This window comes from Dreissena polymorpha, chromosome 6 (genome assembly GCF_020536995.1).
Source record: "Dreissena polymorpha isolate Duluth1 chromosome 6, UMN_Dpol_1.0, whole genome shotgun sequence".
Taxonomy (NCBI): Eukaryota; Metazoa; Mollusca; class Bivalvia; order Myida; family Dreissenidae; genus Dreissena; species Dreissena polymorpha.
In genome coordinates, this window is record NC_068360.1 from 76,675,142 (window position 1) to 76,688,030 (window position 12,889).

At 32.4% G+C, this 12,889-nt stretch overlaps 1 protein-coding gene and 2 long non-coding RNA genes across 4 annotated transcripts in view; 2 read left to right on the top strand and 1 right to left on the bottom strand.

The window, feature by feature from the left end:
* LOC127833749 (nephrin-like) overlaps nucleotides 1–12,889 on the top strand; it is a 199,568-nt gene that overhangs the window by 84,214 nt on the left and 102,465 nt on the right. The gene's annotated exons all lie outside the window — the stretch shown is intronic.
* Nucleotides 1–12,889, bottom strand: part of LOC127833758 (uncharacterized) — a 178,448-nt gene that overhangs the window by 61,416 nt on the left and 104,143 nt on the right. The gene's annotated exons all lie outside the window — the stretch shown is intronic.
* On the top strand, nucleotides 2,170–3,278 carry LOC127833756 (uncharacterized). Its single transcript, XR_008027576.1, has 3 exons — nucleotides 2,170–2,270; nucleotides 2,528–2,714; nucleotides 3,006–3,278. It is a non-coding gene; the product is annotated as an uncharacterized LOC127833756 (long non-coding RNA).

Genomic DNA, 12,889 nt, shown 5'->3' on the forward strand with positions numbered 1-12,889 from the left:
GCAATTCATGCATATAAACCGAATTGTATCGATAACTGTATACATAACGCTTTTCTAATGTTCACAATTATCAAATAATCCAACATAATTACAACTTCACTTACGAAAAAAATAATCTTAAACATTTATGTCGGTAAATATGCTTGAGAATTTCATTAACACAACCATATGACTACGCCATTTTTCAGAAGTGTAAAGAGTACAGTGCATAATGTGGGACGAGCGTATTTAAAAAGCTTATATCATATTTCTCGTAAATTACCAAATTATTAGTTTTGTCTAAATCAAATACCATGTATAGATAAACAAGGTATTTATAACAGACCAATGACGAAACAGTATGCAACTTTCAATTTAGACAGTGCTACATGTATATGGCAACAATATGGAATTTGAAAAGTGGTAGTGTATTCGGGCCTGGAATATAATTAAATAATGTTTACATGTTATGTTCAATAATTATTGCATGATCATTCTGCGCTGTTATATTAATTTGGAGCCGTTAAAGCTTCCGACATTACTTCATCAAATTCATGTCGAACGGGAGTATTTTAGCTAATACGCCCATTGTATACAACAACAACAAAAGCTTTATTATTGCAATGTATAATGTAAATGTATACATATATGTTACATGTACATGCGGTGATGCGAGAATTGCAGCAAAAATCACGGGTCGCGTAGTGTAGTATGAAATACATCCCTTGTCAAATAAAAACGCACTTTTTACCAAAACACACATTTAGCGCACTTAAAAGTGCGTTAATTGTGTGTTTTTTGTTAATATGTGCGTTTTCAGTGTTCAAAAGTGCATTTAAGTGCGCTTTTTGTGCGTTTTTACTTTTCAAGTGCGTTATTTTAGTGAAAAAGTGCGTTTTTTTTGTGTTTTTTTAATCTGTAAGTGCGCTTTTGAGTGTAGATGTGAGCAAAATGTGTGTTTTTTATCTAAGAAGTGCGTCTTTTATTTAGGAAGTGCGTTTTTTGTGTGTTTTCTTCATCTGTAAGTGCGCTTTTGAGTGTAGATGTGAGCAAAATGTGTGTTTTTTTTCTAAGAAGTGCGTCTTTTATTTAGGAAGTGCGTCTTTTATCTAAGAAGTGTGTTTTAAGGTTTACAGATGTGGGTTTTTTCTCACAAAAGTGCGTTTTTCTATTTTGATGTGCGTCTTTTTTAAGCATAAGTTAGTCTTTTATTTCATAAGTGCGTTTTTATCATATGATCTGTTTTAAAAGGATGTATCTAAAAAGACACATGTTTAACACACTTCTTAAAAAGTGTGTCTTTAACAACTGTTTAGCAAATGTTGTACAGAAATTGAACAAGAAACGAAATTGTTGCAGGCTCTAACAATTTATTTACATCAAATGATTAAACATAGACATATATCTCAGTAACCTGTAATAATACAAGGGGCAGTTTGAATAATTACTGGTTGTCCATATTAACCTGTTTAATGTTTACATACTTTATCATACAATTTCAATGCATACCCTATTGCTTACGTTTTAATCTCAAACATTTCTAAAAATTTCCACCTAAATCAGACTGTGTGTAACTAATTAAAAATATTGAAAGTGTCAAAAGTATTATGTGGGCTTGATAGTATCAATTATATTTCCTCAACATAAATAAGTATTTGAACTTTCTTATACTGATATTTATACCCTAATACAATTAATGTCTACCACATTGACCATAAACATACATTTTAAAAGGCAATTAAAATAATATTTATACTATTAATATTATTTGCTAAAATCATTCAGCATGTTATATTTAAATATTTACAATTAAATATAATGTGTTAAGGGTGCTGTGTATTATTCAATAAATATTTTGGTGTTGAAATGACTGCCTTATCAGTATTTCTCAAATTATGCAATTTTTGGCTTAGACACAGCATGGTATCAGATAAGAGAATAGCCAGTCCCTATCAGTCCTCCATTTAAGCCTAACTAAGGGGTGTTGATATACTTTTGATTTGTTCAGGCACCATCTATTTGAGAACACAGATAGGAAGTTATTTTTTGAAAACAAGCAGCATCACAACTGACTTTAAGCTAGAATTAAGACTTATTATTCTAGTGTAAAAGGTCTTGAAATACTTTCAGCATGAAGTATTGTGTGATGAAAAAAATGTGTATTTACTACAATGTGTAAATCAACAGTAAAGGAGATTAAAAGTGGGTGGTTAAAGACATATAAAGTGATATGGTCTAGTTCAACAACTGCCTGTATTTTTGGAATACTGAAGAACAGTCTGTTGTAACAGGTTCGTATTTTCAATTCTGCATCCCTTTTTTATTTAGTTTATTGAATTAATTATGATTATTATCATATTTATGTATTGTCACTGGGAAATGTTAATGGATGAGTAAATGTAATGCAATTTTAAAGAAAAACAACACCATTTGAATTATTATGGCTGTATTTTATGGTTATTGTCATCTTAAAGTTATTTATACCTATTTTTGGTCATTAATGAACAGATTTTTCCCCCATATTAAATGAGAACTTTTAAATTTAAAGGTTAAACCCCATGGAAAGAATGTGCATCATCGCATCGCCTGCCAAAAAAAGGGAGCAAAAGAGAGACTACCTGATGTATGGACTTGAATACCAGGTTTTACCCTGCACAAGCTGGCCGACATGAGGAGAACAGGAGTGGGAAAACCGCGCCCTCTCCTTGACCAAGAAAAGCTGGATTTGTTTAGAGGTAAAACTATACAGGGTACTGGTTATTGCATTTTGAAAGGTGTCACACTTCCGACCAGTCCACACAGCAAAATGAGACCACGTATCGTACATTTTCGAACAGTATTTTCTATTAAACGTATTTATTTATGAAAATCGTTAAGTCACATGTGATCTGGGGATTAAAATTGCAAAATAAACAACCAAAAACAACAAGCAAACAAACTAGTCTTGATTTAAATTTATAATTTTTATAGCAACAAGATTACCATAACAGCAATATTCAACACTTACATTATAAAATATCTTTCAGGACCTGATCAAATGAGATCATGCACGAGACGCATCGCGAAAAAGCCATGACAGTATAATAGTTGCAAAGAAGTTTGACCGGCTGGTGGCAGACTTGGAGAGAAAGATGAGAGCTGCACTCCGCTGCCTCAAAGAAATGCTGAAAGACCTTGATTGATATGCATCTTTCATATGTATATAGCTGTTCGTGTGTATATACTGTACATGTTATTATAGTATGCTATTATTTTTTGTTTATTTATAATCAAATTATGTTTATATTTATTTCATCAAATTGCCATTGATATTTAATTACTCATGTATGTTAAAAAATGTTGGTGTACATTAAAGTATAAAATTGAATGATCTTGTAATTATTAAAATACACAAATGTATATGTTTATATAATTATTGGTTTTTATTGCATATCTGAATTAAAAAAAACTTTTAACAGCATAAAATTGAATCAACTGTTAAGGCAAAAGATGCACCTTTAACGCACATGTGTGCTTTTTGTGAGTGCGTTTTTTGCTGCCATTCATATGCGTAAATTGTGCGTTTTGTGTGGCTTATAACTGCGCTTAACGTGCGTAAAATGTGCGCTTTTTGTGAGTTAAATGTGCGCTTTTTTATTTAAAAAGCGCACATTTAACGCACATAAAAGCGCACATTTAACACATGTGCGCTTTTATGTGGGTTATAACTGCGCTTTTCGTGAGTTAAATGTGCGCTTTTTAAATAAAAAAGCGCACATTTAACTCACAAAAAGCGCACATTTAACGCACTTAAAACGGCACATTTTAGACACATAAATGGCAGTCAAAAACGCACTTATAAAAAGCGCACGTTTAACGCACATTTAACGCACATAAAAGCGCACTTTAACACACATGTGCGCTTTTATGTGGGTTATAACTGCGCTTTTTGTGAGTTAAATGTGCGCTTTTTAAATAAAAAAGCGCACATTTAACTCACAAAAAGCGCACATTTAACGCACTTAAAAGCGCACATTTTACACACATAAATGGTAGTCAAAAACACACTTATATAAAAAGCGCACGTTTAACGCACATTTAACGCACATAAAAGCACACATTGAACACACTTATAAAAATCACACGTTTAACGCACATAAAGCGCACATTTATCCACAAAAAGCGCACATTTTCTTGTTTGTTTGTTTTTGTTAAAAACTCACTCGGTATGAAAAAGCGCACAAAAAACGCAGTGCCAATACCGCCACGTTTAACGCACGCAAAACGTACGTAAAACGTACATTTCACACACTTTTTTGAGAAGGGATATCTCGTGTAACATAATTTCATGTAAACTCTGGACTTTAATGACGACAAGTTGGATGTACGCAGGGGGTTTTTTTACTAAGAAAGTGACGCCGATATTCGGCGTCTTCCCCTACCAGAAATTTTCCCCTAAAAATACCATTTCCCCTCCAAAAATATAATTTTTCACCAAAATATAATATTTTACCCTCAAAGAATTTTTTTTTTTCTTTTGGGAAGTCGACGCTTATCCAATTTGTACCATGTACAACGATCTCGCTCTCTCTCTCTCTCTCTCTCTCCCGACGAACACTCAAATCTGGGAATCCCAGTGATTCTATATATAGCTCTTAAATTACGTCATGGAAACCGGGCAACTAATCGTATTAATCATGTGACTATTTTACTGGATTCCGGTCTTGCGCGAGAAGGGTGTTTCGTCAATTAATTACCGGAAACCAGTCGAATTTTCATCCGGGTTATGTGAAAGCCAAGATATAAACGTTAAAACAGAAAAAGTCTCATAATTGGCTAGTGCTGCAACAATATACCGGTTTATCGGTATATATCGCAATACGCAATTCGCATATTGTATTGCGATACGATTTTCATCATACCGGTACGAACATTTTACAAAAATTCATTCACATTTCCTCCAGAAAAGCCATTCGAAATAATGATAACAAGGTTAACAAAAAATTCCGTAAAAATAGCATTCTGAAAGTGTATTATACGGAGTAGCGTTGTTACATCGGAGCATTCGTTCGATGCTTTTGAACAGATTATCGTTGAATTAATTGCGCACAGCTGTAAATGTTTTGTTCGATTCTGTATTGAGCATTATTAAATTTGTATTCCGAACTTCGGAATCGTTTCAAAATTTTAATGCTAATGCGACAATAAAAAATTCTAGTGTCAAATAAAAAGTGCTTTATCCTTTGTCTCAATAAAAAGCGCGCGAAAATTATACAGACATGTAGAACGTGGCATGGAAAGTATGGGTGTATTTTGTGTTGTATAAAAACGGGAACATCACGTCAGGTGAATTACGCGTGTTCAGTGGAAAAAAAGCCCCGGTTGGACATTATTTCATCACATCTTTAAATAGTAACGAATGCCAAAATGTATTTGATACTTAAGAAAATTTGCGAATGTTTGTGTTTTTTGTTATTCTCGAGCACATATATAGTAAATATATACCAGAATTTGCTTTAAAACTGGAATATACGGGATTATCGGGTAATTGGCAAGTTATAATTTTGGTACAAGTAAGCAATATATTGCGATATATTGCAATACGGGTTTTTGAACTGACAATATATTGCAATACGGTTTTTGGCGTATTGTTGCAGGACTACAATTGGCGTTCATACGCGAACAAAATAAAACGTTCGGACTCGGAAAATATTAATTGCGTTGACGTATTTTTTAAGAATGAATCATCAAAAACCGTTGAAACCCAGCAGGATTCGGAGGTACATGTAATCAACATCGATTAATACTGTCAGATTATTGTGAAAGTGAAAGTAGACAATCGGCAGCTGCCGCACCTTTCCCTTCCAATACTGTAGCAGATCTAGATCGTCAACCCATTCATCATGAAATTGAAATCACAATATTGACATCGTTCCCCGGCCCAAGTTGAAAACATTTCCCATTATTAGATCTACCCCTGCAACTTTATTTAGGACTTTGACTTTAATATCATACTTGTTCATGTGTTTAAGAACAAAAAGGTCAGAGACATGACTCTTTTTCTAAAAAAAACCCTGAAGTCTGTAGGTGAGTTATAGACATTGAAATGAACAGTTTTTATTTTTTCCCCAAATATGTCTCTTTCGCGCGCGATTTTCCCCTTTTACCCAGCGTCCAGCGTCTTCCACTTTTTCGAAAAAAAAACCCTGGTACGGTTTCCTATATTGTGTTTAAGGTCAGAATGGTTAGCATTTAATACTTTTATTATTAAAAAATAGTGTGGTTTTAAATAATTTATGAGAAAGGGAAGGAAGAACAGAAAATGGAAGTTCATATCATTGTAAATTTATTGTTTAAAGCATTGGGATAAAGTTAAAATTGAGGTAAGCGTGTTGTTAATAATAAATTAAGTTTTTTATGACTCCTTCGCTCTTGTAAAGTATGAAATACGTATCTCGTGTATCGTAAATTCTTTTAAACTCTGGATTTTGTGATCGCCTTTTGTCTGTCGTCTGTTGTTAGTCGTCAACATTTACCTTGTTAACACTTAAGAATGTAATGTATTGCAGATTCAGAGATGTCTGTTCTGTTATGAAGGTCATGTGAAAAATAAACTTATGGGCTGTTTGCATATTTTAATAACATATAAATATTGTTCAAATCTATTTGTTGATAGATTTAAAATAACTAACTTTCCTCTTACATGCCCTTGTATTTCAAGATAGAATACTTTCCTTCACGGAGGAAAGAGGTCTGAGTTTGAATCTCAGTGGGGGCTTCAGAGGATGATTTATTTTTAGAAAAATGATTATATTTGCTCAACTTTGTAAATGACTGAAAGCCACACACCTAAAAATTAACTGCATGGCATAGTAAATTTATGTATAAATAATAAACATATTTTTATCTTTGCCATTTAGAATATATCTGGTGATTACAAGGTAGAAATCAATCTTTTTTGCGCTTTAAAACTTAAAAATAATTGCATTTGTCAAAATAGACTTATATGTCTACAAATCCTACTTTCGGTTTAAAAGCGGTACCATTTAAACAATAATATATTACTTTCTAACTAGGCTATAGATTTAATTTTACTTATGCCAATTAGAATATACACATGTTAGGCTATAGATTTAATGACAATTTTGCACACCTTCAAATTGCATCTTTATGTATTGATTAACATGTATTTCATTTCAAAGTGTGTGGCTTTAACCAAATAACTTTGAAAATTTCTTTTAAAGAATGAGGTTTCTGAAAATTCAATCATTGAAGAAACATTTATAATTTGAGGGTACAATAAGACAGCAAACTAAGAATAGACATCCATTTGAGTTTTTTTATCAATTGAATATGCAAAGAAGAAATTAAATATCAGCAATACAAAAGCCTGTAATATGTGCAGCGTGTGGTTTTTCTATCTATCTATATATGCTCAGTCAAATTCAAACTAGGCAAATATTTACTGGACAGAAGGTCCTGTAAAATGGGAAAAAATACAGGACCCGCTCTTTTTTTATAGGACCTACTGGCTACAGAATATAATAGTTAGTAAAATAACTTGGTTTCATTGCCGGGATCAAGGTGTTTATGATATAAAATGATAAAATTATTGAATAGGTATTAATTTTAAGGTCACACATTTGTATCTGACATTAAATAATAATACACGCCATACATGGTACTAGTCTTGTTTAGAAAAAAGAATTTTTTAAATGCTGAACGCATGTTAACAGTTAATATAAACAGGAATCGCTTCTTTGTAATATCTTAAGAACAATTTCCAAAACAAAAGTACTTTATACTTTTTTAACTAAGCTATGCTTAGCGTGCATGTCAGGTATGAGTCTGGTCAATACAGCCTAAACTTACAACGGCCTCGATAAATGACAACCGGCCTGTTTCACGCGTGGACATTGATAGCCAAGATAATAACGGTTTGAATTACAACGATCATTATTATAGATTACTATTGCTATTAAAACCACACAAATTGATATCTGCATCATTTAAATTGTAATAATCAGATTTATGATTATCTTGTTAAGGGACTAGGCCGTCATGGATTTGGACCGTCCTGACCCGCATTTGTAAGATGCACATAAATAGACCAATCAGGTGCCCTCGGAAAATTCCGTCAGCAGAAAGAGAGTTGGTATGGAAAAGCACATGTATAAAGACGCTATTGCTATTTTTGCACCTCAGAAAACTTTCAGAGCCATAAACAAACCTATGAATTTGTTTTTGTTTTTTTTACCGGACAATGAGTCCTGTAAATTTGACAGACAGGCCTGACCTTACACAATTTTACAGGACGTGTTCGTCGGTCCGGCCATGTTTGGCCAAGACTGTATACTGTCTAACTCCCCTTTCGGGTATTATTGACAGGTAATAGATATGACAGAATACTCTATAAGTATAATTGTGCACTCAAATTTTTTATGACAAGTTGAATTATTAGTATTGTATATACCATTTCCATGCGATAAATTTTAGAAACCCATTTATTTCTCACAAACTGGGGTTGAAAAGTAAACAACAACGGGGTTTGATTTTACATTCATGAGTTTTTTGGGGTGTTTAATACATGTATAGTCATTCAAATTACTAATGTTTGATAAGGTTTTATTAATTTTGGGTATAGTTAAAAATGTTCTGTCGGTTTAAAACCATGGCCGTTGAGGGCGTAGCAGTTTTCCTTATATGGGCCAATGGCTATAGTAAAATCTTGTTACCACTCTAGAAATCACATTTACTGTGCATCCTTCAAGAAACTTGGTCAGGTCATTTGTTCTTATGATGTCTTGGCTGAATTTGAAAAACTGTTTCGCTTTCTTTAATTTATTCTCAAATCTTAATGAAGTTTGGTCAGAAGATTTGTATAAATTAAATCTCAACCAAGTTTGACACTGGGTCATTTGAGCTAACAAAATTGGTTAATATATTAAATAAACAAAATGCATGTTTATTACCACAGAAGTCACACTGTTAGTCTAATCTTCATCAACATCAGTATGAATATTTAACTTCAAAACAAATATTGGACCAGGGATTTCAATAGAAGCAGAATCCTGCGTTTTGACGCGAGCAAATTAAAAATGACTCATTTTTGACGCAACCCTTTTTTCTGCCGTGCGTCATTTTGACGCATAGAAAATTTAACCCGTGTGTCAGTCAGTTAACATCTCCAGTTCCATGGTAATAAATCCCCCTGTGCTCCTAATCAAAATTAATGTTTCAGTATTTGAAACTCGGTCTATAATCGAGGGAATAGAGGTCTACCCCGGGCGTTGTTTTTTTATACTCACAAGTCATAATACTACACATAAACATTAAGAAAACACATTTTCTCAATTAGATATAAATTACCCGAGTAGAATTAAATTGCTACGTCTGACCTTTGACATTGTAAATGGCGGACGTATTGTAAATTAACATTAAACCTGCGTTCAATTTAAAAATGGCGATTCAAACAACAACAATTCAAATTACAAGTATTATGGTGATTCAATAATGGAGATAGCATTAACTGGATTTAACAAACATTAAATAAGGTTTGTTAAACCAGATAACAACAAGGAAATTTTGGATTATTAAAGTTAAACTACTACTGGTAAGGCATTCTTAAGTGTATATATTTCCGACATGTATAGAATTTGGATAAACAGTAATAGATATACTAGATGTTCCATGCATTTAGATTGTGTTTTTGTACAAAAGCTATCATAGGGATGATGATAATATGAGTTTTATAACAAGATAAATATGTGATGAAAAGGTGCTACAGGTACATATCTTAAATTACTTAAATGTGTTATGATGAAGTAGATTTTAATGAGCATTTATTGTTTTAACAAATAAACATAGTATAGTGATAGAAATAATAAAAGTTGTAAAATGAACATGTTTTGTTTTTGAAAAACTTAAAAGTCGATATTGTTCGCACAAATTATTGATATTTTGTCCTTATCTTTGTGTACCAATTCATTAAAATATGTTGTGTTATGTATCATGGTATTTTTATTTAATAACGCAGTATTACTTTTTTAGATATTGTGTAACTCTTGGAGCATGTTTTTATCTAAAAAAATTGAATAATACAGACAAAAACACAATTAATGCGCTTCAAAATTGACCCGAGAATTTTTCAATTTGACTCCTCAAAATTTCAGTCCAGGGGTCATTGACTCCTGGTTTTTATGGAATGAGTGCTATATTGACGTCATCATTTGAAGACGTTCAATTGAACAAATGATAATGGCGACTAAAATTCGATAAGCTCCAGCGTATAGCAGCGATTTGAGAGTGTTGAAACTGGCCCGACACTTGTGCTGAAATTTCTCATGTATATGGCGTTTTCGTCATATCTGGGAAAAATCCAGTTTTTGATAAAATGACGAAAAAGTGGTGTTTTTTTTTGCGCAATCGCTATAAACACGTGGATAAGCCGGAAGTACATGTAGTGTTAATAGCAACCCTAAGACAATTCACCCCCACAAGACGATTCACCCGCTAGACAATTCAAAATTGATTTTAAATATAAACAAATTCGTACCAATAATATTTCGTACCCATATTTTTTTCGTACCTATTTTTTTTGTACCCATTTTTTTCGTCCTCAAATTTTTTTGTACCCAAATTTTTTTTTTGTACCCATTTTGTTCGTACCCAAATGTTTTTTGTACCCTAACTTGTTCGTACCCAATTCTTTTTTTCGTCCCCTTTTTTTCGAACCCAAATGTTTTTCGTACCCAATTTTTTTCGTAGCCCAATTTTTTTTTACCCAATTTTTTTGTACCCATTTTTTTGGTACCAATTTTTTTCATACCCAAATGTTTTTCGTACCCAAATTTGTTCGTACCCAAAAAAAATTTGTACCCATTTTTTTCGTACTCAAATTTGTTTCGGACCCATTTTTTCGTACCAAATGTTTTCCGTTCCCAATTTTTGTCGTACCCAAATTTATTTTTCGTACCCATTTTTTTCGTACCCAAATGTTTTTCGTACCCAAATTTGTTCGTACCCAATTTTTTTTTCGAACCCATTTTGTTCGTACCCAAATGTTTTTCGTACCCAAATTTGTTCGTACCCAAATTTTTTTTTCGTACCCATCTTTTTCGTACCCAAATGTTTTTTGTACCCACATTTTTTCGTACCCAAATTTTGTTTCGTACCCATTTTTTTCGTACCCAAATTTGTTTCGTACCCAAACTTTTATTTGTACACATTTTTTTCGTACTCAAATAGTTTTTTCGTACCCTAATTTTTTTCGTTCCCTATATTTTTCGTATTCTAATTTGTTTTCGTATTCAAATTGTTTTTTTTTCCTACCCTAATTTTTTCATACCCATTTTTTTCGTACACAAAGTTGTTCGTACCCAAATTTTGTTCGTACTCATTTGATCGTAGTCAATTTTTTTTCGTTCCCGAATTTTTTCGTACCTAATTTTTTAATTGGTACCCATTTTTTCGTACCTAAATAGTTTTTCGTACCCTTATTTTGTTTGTACCCTTTTTTTTTGACTCAAATTTGTTTCCATGCCCAAATTTGTTTTATTTCATACCCACATATTTTTTCGTACCAATTTTTTGTTCAATTTGATTTGATCTCTCCACTCATTCCATCCCGCGAAACCCTTAAGGTGTCGCAACTCTAGTAATGAAATGTTTATTACAATATTAACAAATAAACATTGTATTGCAGTACACATGTTTTTGAATAATGCAGGAATTCAGGTTATCGAGAATGCCAATTTAACTGTGACATGTGCAACACTATCTACGGGCAGATACCGATGGTTGTTAACAAGCAACAACATTTCTCTTGTAATAAATATTAATGGTTCATTTTGTGATGACGGAACGTCACCGCCTATAAACCAATCACAATTTGCCTGGACATGTGATTCTACTAATCTGAACCTGACCTTCATCCGCGTGTCGCGGGAAAGACATGGGCAACGTTGGGAATGTTACCGTGGTTTGATACAACTGATCGCATCGTATGAGATCACTGTTAGCGGTAAGGAAACAATTTCGTAATTAACTATGTTAAGCTTTAAAACGATAATAAATATAATGTTTTTAATTATAATCATAATTTGAACTTAATATGTTATAAAGCCTAATGATGTATTATACAGTTTTAACATTTTAGTTTATTATTCTCACTTATTTAGAAATGCATGTATATTCAATTAAAGATTATCTATATGTACGCAAACTTTAATCTCATTGTTGCTAAATAGCCGTTGTAAAGTGCAAACTTACATTATGCCTTAAAAAGGGCGCAGCGCGATTTAATGGGAATTGTTCATGATTTGACTAAATGACAATTTTCAACATAATAATTATGGAATCGAATTCGAATTGCTTCATGAAAGTCACAGGAGCCAAATCACGTACTGACTAAGTATTTTGTTAAATATATGTTCGAATATTTATTTTCATTAGTCAAAATCAGAGAAAAAATACAGAGTGTCTATCGTTTTTCATTGAACATTTTGCAAATAAGTTTATAACTAAAAAAGCGTTTAAAAAAAGTCATATTCGTGTTCAAACACCTGCGTGGTGTAACGGCGAGTTAGATATTGCTTCTAGAGGTCCCGGTTCCAAACCGAAGGATATGTACACTGTTTCATTTAACATTTTCCTCATTGTTTTGAAAAGTTCAAACTATTGCCAATTATTACACTTTTGATAATAATTTTATAAAATGACTTTGTTTTTCACAAATACAAATATATGTGAACATGTCTCTTTAGACCTTGTAGAGCACTTGTTTTGTGTTTTTTTTGTTATAAATGTCGAGAATTATATTACCTATTTTTAACATTCAATCCATTAAGCCTACACATACAAAATATTCAGAAATTAGGGGACTGTGTGTTCATCTTGAGTTTTCAATCACAGTTGTGTGTGCATCTTTTAA